Below are 8,971 nucleotides of genomic sequence, written 5' to 3' on the forward strand. Positions count from 1 at the left end.
TAAATAATGCTGGAAGCCTTGAACTTTGTGTCTGCCCAACTGAAATATAACCCAAATCACAGAGTGATTTTTGGAAGAAAAAATGGTTTATCTTTGTGCTTGGTTCGGTTTTGCTTCGCTGTACCATTGAACAGGCTCCAATTTGGTTCCTTCATCCTTCAAGTATCACTTTCTTGTCACACTGTGCTGGGAAAAGACTGTATTTTCCACCCTGTGTTATTTTCCACTTTCAAATGTGGAACTTTATCAGATCTCAAAGCACTTGTGAAGCTCATGTGAAGTGTACTGTGAGTGACTGTGGGATTCATTTGTAAGGTATTCAAATGGTGTTTGTGCTTATCATGGAGCTCAATACATCCAATCATACATCTGAATTCAATCATAAATGTGTCTCTGTATTTATCCTTTGCTTAAACGTTGCTTAATTTAACTGTCCTTCAGAAGAGGATGACTATTTGATTAGTCAGAAGAGGATTTGCTCCCACCTTGCTGTTGTAGGGTAAGAATAACTAAGATGACTTGCTTAATACAAGAATTTTAAACATATGGCACTACAAACAGCCCATACTGTTCTGATGTTTAGGAAAAATTCTAATATAATTACTAAGGCATAGTTAATACTTGCTGCAGTGTAACTGTCTGCAGCACTGAATTCCATCACTGTCTTAACATTATGTGCTTCTCAAAATTTAAAACATTCAGCTGCTAAGCAGTATCAGTGTGGCATAAATTTCAACAGGCAATTTTCAACCTGATGATGCTTACATAATTTAATGGGATGGAAATTTTGGAAAAATACAGCTACATGTTCTGCTAAGTACTCCTGTGATATCATGTGAACAGAGAAGTGAAAGATGTTAAAAAACAAGCTGTTATTTCAGAGAAAAATACTGAACATAAGCCTCAATATTTGTGACTCTGACACTATATATGAATCGGTAGTAGGAAATGAGGACTCCCATGGGGAATTCTTTCTGTTGAAAGAGACTAAGAATAAAAGTGGGCTAAAAGAAGTAAGTTTTATTTCCAATTCAACTAGAAAGAAAGGACAAAACTGTGTTAAAGTGAGACTTGGCAGAGTTCTGATCAAAGAAGAATAGGAGGGTATTTTCTGTAATCTTAATGTGAGTTATAACATTAAAGGAAACATGCTGAAAAGCAGGAAAAGAATAATAAAAAAAAGCTTTTGCTAAAGGCTCTGCTTTGAATAGCTAGAAGGAACAAGAAAGTTTAAGAGGTGGGCCCAAGAGTCAAATTTCTGATATTATGGTATCAGGATTTCCAACAGAATCAGCAGAAAATAATAACAATCAAATGTGTTCCCTGGGAAGGAGCCACACTGAGAATAGTCTCTGATACCAGATTACATTCTCCACTGCCTTTGTGCATTTGTACCTGCACAAAGTGGCTATAAAGAGCTAACAGCCGCAGAAGTTAGCAGAGAATTCTGATCTGTTGGCACTGCAACCTGTTTTACACACAAGCATTTTCTTAGAGGCCAAGGCAAATAGCTCTGAAGCACAACTGGGTATACTTCACACTCTGGTTAGTAATATTAACTAGCACAACTAACCCCTCCTTTCTTACTTTTATATGATTGTCTGAACTATTTTCTGTCTTTGAATATCCTCCTGACACTGACAACCTTGGAAGTACAGTTAGTGTCACATACAAGTTGCTTTTGTCCCATTTAAAAAATAAAAATAAGAAGGTCACCTTTGGAGAAAAATGTTTTCTTTTCTATGTTAGAGATGAGGAAACAGACTGAGAAAATACATATATTATAAAGAAACAGTAGACTACATTGTGAAATGGAACAGTTTGCCTTAGTAGGACTTCATTTCAGATAATCTAAAATTTATGAAGAAACAAGAATTTCAGATTTGTTGAAATACAAATTTCTGGCAATATTACATAGGAATACGTGTATAACAATATGTAAAATTTAAAATATGCTAACATAAAGGAACTTTTGATTTATGGCCTTCCTTAAAGAGTGATATTTAGGAGACTATGAAGCAAATGTGATTTCAATGACCCTCAAGCAATATTGAGGAATACAGCCATAAGAGGTTAGTACTTCTGCAAAGCAGTTAAGACTATTGTGATCATTCTGTCTATCCTAGCACAATAAACATGCCCAGAAATGTTCTTTGGCACTGAAGACTGCTGGCACAAAATGGCCAATGCCTGAACAAGCAAACTCTCCCAACCTTGAAAAGAAGGAGCTCCACATGAATTGCCAGCTGGGAATAATCCCTGGAACAGTTCAACTCCTGCACTGTGCTGGGAACTGCTCTGGGCTGTGCTCCTGGGCATGGACTGAAACCACACCAGGAAACATCCTAACTTTTTTAATGGCACAGACAATTATTTTACGATGCCCAGGAAGCTTCCCAGGCTGTGTTTAATTTGCAGTACTATGCTGAAAGATATTTGGTATGGGAAGATGAACTACAGCTGTGCAAGTGACTGGTCTGTATGACTGCTGAACTGACCATTAAACAAATCTGACCCATGGCACCATTCTATATTATATTCCAATGAAATAGAAAAAGTAGAGAAAAAGAAAATTTGATAAGGAGCAAAACCTTTCCACTAAAAAGTTAACCCCATCTGATTCCATTAAAATTATTCCAGTTTTTCTATTAAACCCCACAAATTTCAGAGGTGTGAAAAAGAGGTAAGCTGGGACTTGACACACACAAGAAGGCTTTTTTCATCAAACAATACCATCACTGGGCCCATTCTGGTTTGAGAAAATGCTTTGTTCATTAAACACTTTTGTGCCACTTTCTTTTCTTGCTTTACTCCCATCAGGCTTGCCATGCATACAAAATTCTCAATTATTGAATGCTAATTTCCTAACAGTTTCTTGCAGTCCATGAGTGCAAATTGGCTTGTCAAATTAAGAGCAAGCAGCTTGGGAAGGATTTGAAGAAGCTGGTGTGGAGCAATTTTCTGCTCAATAAGGTGTAGATCAAGGTATTGTATTGCTCCTATCAGTAATGTATCAGGGCTGACAAACTTACACATTCATTCCTGATCCATTTGTTGCACTTGATTAGAAAGATCAATTGCTGTCTCAACTCAACTTTTAAAACAGAAGAAAAATACACTGCACCTTAATCAGAGCAAAGTCTAACAAAAGGCCATAATTTCTAATTCTCAGGTTTGCAATATAATTTCCTCATAATTGGCAAAGAAACAGTATAGAGGTTAGAAAAACAGTACTGACAAAACTTTTCATTTATCACAGGGTAAATTTGACCTAATTTAACAATCTGATTGTGAAGATCCAGGTCTTAGGACTCAGCCATGTTTTCACATAAATCCACTCCAGCATAAGGAACTGCTGTAATGGAACACAGACAGGCAAACTCAGCCTGTTTGCTTTGCCTGAAGCAGCAGTAGGATCAGCAAATTCATGAAGTAAGACACATTGACAGAACAGAATGTATTTTATTGAATGCACTATATTTGAAACCTCTAGCCCTTCTGAAACATTTAAAATGAGATTTTCCTTGTCATTTGTATATGAAACTATTAAATTGATTGGATTATATATGCTCCCTCTGGTGGTTTCCTTAATCCATACAAATGCCTCATCTGTTTTTTCAGTTTGTAATTCAATGGCTAAGATACTGTGGCCAATTTTGTGATCGTGCACTACTGTCACTTAAATAGTGTTTGGAGAAAAAAAGTCTGAATATAAATCAGTGAGTCTTCCTCTCATTTTTAAATCGGAACTGAACTATGAAATACCTCTAAAGCAATCAAAGAAAGATAATTAAAACCTCAACTAGTTAAAATGAGGAAGTCTTTAAAAGTGAGCATTTTGAATCAACCTAGTGGCCTTCTATGCTGGAGTGATAACATTGGTGGCAAGGGAAGGTCTATGGATGTCACCTGTCTGGAATTCTGTAAGACCTCTGAAACAGTCCCCATAGCATCCTTCACTCCACATTGGAGAGATGTACATTGGGTGGGTGGTTTATACAATGAGGAATTTGTTAGATATTTGTATCTGTAATGGTCCAAGGATCAATGTCACGATGGACATCGGTGACGAGTGGTGACCCTCAGGGGTCATTATTAGGACAAGTGCTGTTTAATATCTTCATCAATGACACTGACAGTGGGGCTGGGTGGATTGAGTGCACCCTCAGCAAGTTCACAGGTGACACCAAGCTGAATGTTGTGGTTTGCCACATCACTGCCCTTCCCTGCTCTCTGGTGAAATCTACAACTTTCATTGTGTTGTCAAAGAAAAGATGGGGGAAATGTAGACGCTAAACAGTAAGCAATGTGTGGAGCAGGATCCTCTGTGTTTCTTCTTTGGATTTAAATATTTTCTTTTGTAAATCAGGAGGTTTATGTAGTCAGATAGAAAGATATTTATTTTTGTGTGCTTTTGTTTGTGATTCTGCATGGATGGTGCTTTGCTCAGCTGATAAATATTTGATATTATATAAGACTGCTACTTATACTACAATATTGAGTCAACATAGTTTTTATGAAAATAGGTCTTGTCATCTGGGACATACAGAACAACAAACAAAAACCCCTAACCCTTTTCTTTTTCCTGATATTAAAAGTTTCCAGACATAAACTCATATTTGAAAGTTAACATGTTTCCAATTTCCTTCTAAAGGAAGAATAAACAAACAAAACAGTTCAAACTTGCCTAGAAGTTCAGAAGACAAGTAATAGGCATTCATTTTTTATCTCAATAACCATAAAGGGACCATGGAAAACTGTCAGTTTATATTTCAACTGTAACATTTTTTAAAAAAACTGCAGGTGCCTAAAGATTCACTCTTCCCTGCTCTCCAGCTAATCAGCATGGTATGCAAAAACACTTGTTTCTTTATTACCTGCTCAGATAGTGAATATCATAATAAAATATTTGAAGTATCAAAACTCACGGTACATTATTGCCACTATTACCAGACACATTTCTGGCTTTACACTTTGCTCAGAATACATTCCACAAACCCCAAACATAACCTTTTCATGTACACAACTAATGCTGTTGTTGGCCCATGGGATTAAGTATTGAAATGAAATGTATCACAAATGGGATTATTAAATTTTATTTTTTTTAGCTCAGGATTGCTCTAAGAGTATAAGAAGCTTTGGGAGCTGTGCACACCCACATGGGCAGGATGACTCTGCCTAGAGTGCAGGGAGTGTCCTGGCTCATCACTACACATAGAAAGTCTAGGAATTTGTACAGTGTTTCAGGGCACTTTTCAAACTGGGGGTTTGCACTCTGTGGGTCAATACCACAAACCTGTATGATTTCAAACCAGATTATTCAATGCATACTCTGGAACACAGTGACTCTTAAGGATAAGAGTGCCTTTAAACACTTAACATGAGCAAGATCTTCTTGTGAACTGGGACTCACAAAGCCAAATCTCACTTGCCTTGTAGATCCAGGAAACCCCCAGCAGGGCTGCCTGGACAGCACTGCCAGGAGCTAACCCCCTGTCTCCAGACAGCCAGTGCTGAGGGGAGCAGAGCTGAGCTGAGCTGAAGTTTCAGTGCTCAGGCTTAAGCACCTCCACAACCAGTGGGCCATTCTTCAGAGGGGAGTTGTTTTGGTGAAGAGATCCTTTTAGTACTGCCCTCCTATTCTGCATAACTTCCCTTGAAAGCCTAAGTGCATCTGCCTGCAAAACACCCTTCTGGATCTAGCTGTTAGGATTTTGGGTGCTCTTGGCATACAGCAGTGAGTTCTGAGGATTAAAAATTTGAATTTATGTATCAACAGTAATAGCTGAATAAAACTATTATCTAAACTGTTTGCAGCTCTTTGCCTTAGCACTCCAGTTCCCTGTCTTCAGTGATGGCTTGATGATACTACACTAAAACTGAGTGATCTTGTGAGGATCAGGAGATGCTTTTGTCCTGTATTAATGAAGTATGAGATATTCAAAACCTGAGTTCCCAGATACACAGACTGCAAGAGTGTGTTCTTTGCTTATTTCTGAACACTCTGAAATATGAGTTTCATTTCAATGCCCAAATCTGAGACTTTCCTGAAGTTCAGCAAAATAAAACCATGAATATCTAGAGAATCTTTACTTATTGGACAATTAACTTCAAATATTTCTGAGGGAACTCAGTATTTCAGTATATGCAAGCAAATTCTACAAATTGACCCTATCATATAACAGCAAGGTTGTCTTAAAGCCTCCAAAAACTTTCCTAGAAAATGACATCTATAACATGCAAACTATACCAAGTGCCTGGAGCATATAAACATTTTCAGAAGGATAAAAAGATGATATAAACAAATCTAACAGTAATGAATTCGCCCAATTTTTACACATCAGGAAGTCAGAGATAATGAAGAGCAAATGAGCCAAGTTTCAGCCACAGGTGACTACTATGGGACAGACACTAAAGTGTTTCTGTCATTTTTTAGACATAGATCCTTGTGTTGGAGAATGTTATCTTACACATTTATAGTTAATCTCTTTTTGAACAATTTTACTTATGAAACAGTTATGAAATATACATAGTTCTATAAAACATTAGCTCCTAGGGGGATCCTCCATCTGCTGATGCCAAAAGAAAGTGATATGCCTTTGCTTCAGTCATGATAAAATTGTATGACACACATCATATTGGATTTCAGAGTGGGTAGTTTGATGACCCCTTATGAAAAGGCTAACTGTGATTTAAGGTTGTAAAGAGTGCAAGAATGGAGGATTTTGCCCAGAATCATGACCAGATGAACCTGCCCCTCCAACCATTGCAGGGTTTGCACAGCAGCTGGGCTGAAGGGACATTTCTGAAACAATCCCCTCCTGTAGAATAAAGCCATTTTCACTGCAACACAGATTACCCACATGGGGGAGTACAGTTATTTGGCAGTGGTTCTGCTGGTCAATTTTCCATGTGCAGTTACAGGTCTTCTATAAAGTTTTTTACCAAAAACTGTACTTTGTTGTGTGAATGATTTAATACGTAGATTAAATTTTATGCAAGAAAAAAATCCCAATAAAATGGTGTTCCTGGTAGTAATGCTACTCTGGCTAAATGGGGAAATAAGCTCCTGAGAAAAACATATTTGTAGAATTGGTATAGAGTTTTGTTTCCCAATGGATATGTATTTACTTGCTACCCACATGAAGGTCTGTCTGCTCTGGGACATCTCACTTTAGAGCACCAAAGTCCTAGTGTGGCACCACAGAAGGAGCATCACTGAGTGTTCCAGCCATGTCTGACCTTCATTACTGCGTGACAGCAGCCTCAGCAGCAAACAGGCATTCACCCTCTGCAGAAATCAGAGTGCTAGATCAGTCAGTAGATTATTGCTAAACTGAAAACAAGTCACTGTCAGCTCAAAGCCTTCTTCAGGCTTTAGCATCAAAGGCTAATTGGCTTGCCCACCCTGGTCTTGCCTACAGTAAGAGAGAGAGCTTTTGGTTCCTCACTTTCTGGACCACTGTTTCCAGTCAGCTTTGCAACTGAGAAATATTTTTCCAGGCATTACTCCTAAGTATTATTCCTACTTCAAAAACCCCTATGAGCACTCATTTGAAAGTGAACTGTAAATTTTTAATTTTCTTTGTACTCTAGGCACTTCACAAATGTCTAAGTTGATGTTTCATGTAATGCTTTGCCCTCGTTTTTTCAAGATTTTATTCTACTGTAGCAGAGCAATGTATATCATAATAGGAGATAAAAGTCTCCATTGATTTACAAAGCTTGTGACTGAAGAGCAGTGACACACAGAAAACGATGGAGCGCTGTGATGAAGGAATTCACAGTTCTCAATCCTTTGTGATTTTTAACCAGGACATTAGATTTTCTTGTTGAGCAATTGCTTCTTTATCACATGCAAAAAGAACATTTTAACACAGAAAATTTATTTTTGAGGGGAACAAAGTCACAATGTGGTACTGAAATACATGATTCTGAATACTCTCCTGTAACCCAGCATCTCCACTGAGAATGGAATGAGATTTTTATTTTGTATCTCCCTAACATGAATATACATGCTGAGGAACAGCAAGGTAAAAGAAGAGAGGCACTAGACTAGAAGACCAGAGAGAGTATCCAGAACTGGTAGGGAGCAGAAAATTTCCAAAGCTGAGACAGGAATGAGCCCTCATCACAGTGATCCTGCAATGTAACTAAATAAATGTTCAATCTTCACAGTTTGGAAAGCAAGTTCCCTCTTTTCAAGAAATATGTATCCACTTATTATTTCAGATCTGTTTCTCTGTACAGCTGAAATAGTTGAAAGAAACTGCTCGTTTCAGAAGTTGTAGGAAAGTGGCCAAGAAAGGTAATGAGGCCTGAGGCAGATACCACCACCAAAGCCAAGTTTCTGGAGAAAATAACAAGTTAAAATATAAGGTGTAATATCTTGTATAAGATTAAGATGTTCTGGAGACTGGACCACAGCCTCAGCGGACAAGTTCCAGATGAATAAAGACACAAAAAACCCGGTCTGATCTCACAGCTGGCCCTGCTTTGAGCAGGAGGTTAGTCTAGATGACCTTTAGAAAATCCTCCCATTCAGAACTATTTTATGACATTACACACAATTCTCCATTTGCTAAAACCTGACTGAATATTCTTCATCTTAACACATGCAAATTGGATGGTTCCCATTCAGAATTTTTTTATGACATACACACAATTCTCCATTTGCTAAAATCTGACTGAATATTGTTCATCTTAACACATGCAAATTGGATGGTATGACTCTTCTTAAACTACTGAAATTCCCACGTAGAGGCATATTCTTAGTTTGTTTTTCTGGAATCATCCTTTTTTTTTAAGGAATCCTCCCCAGTTCCTGCTTTAGCTGGTAGTCAAAAAATGTCCAAAGACAGCCTGTATGAAATGATGATCATTGACTGTCTGTAATGGGCCAACTGGTAACAATAAAACTGTCCAGTCTATCTGCTGTAGCTTGTCAAAGGCATGACCACGTTGCAGTGTG

Source organism: Acanthisitta chloris, unplaced genomic scaffold, assembly GCF_000695815.1.
Source record: "Acanthisitta chloris isolate BGI_N310 unplaced genomic scaffold, ASM69581v1 scaffold8575, whole genome shotgun sequence".
In the NCBI taxonomy this organism is placed as follows: domain Eukaryota; kingdom Metazoa; phylum Chordata; class Aves; order Passeriformes; family Acanthisittidae; genus Acanthisitta; species Acanthisitta chloris.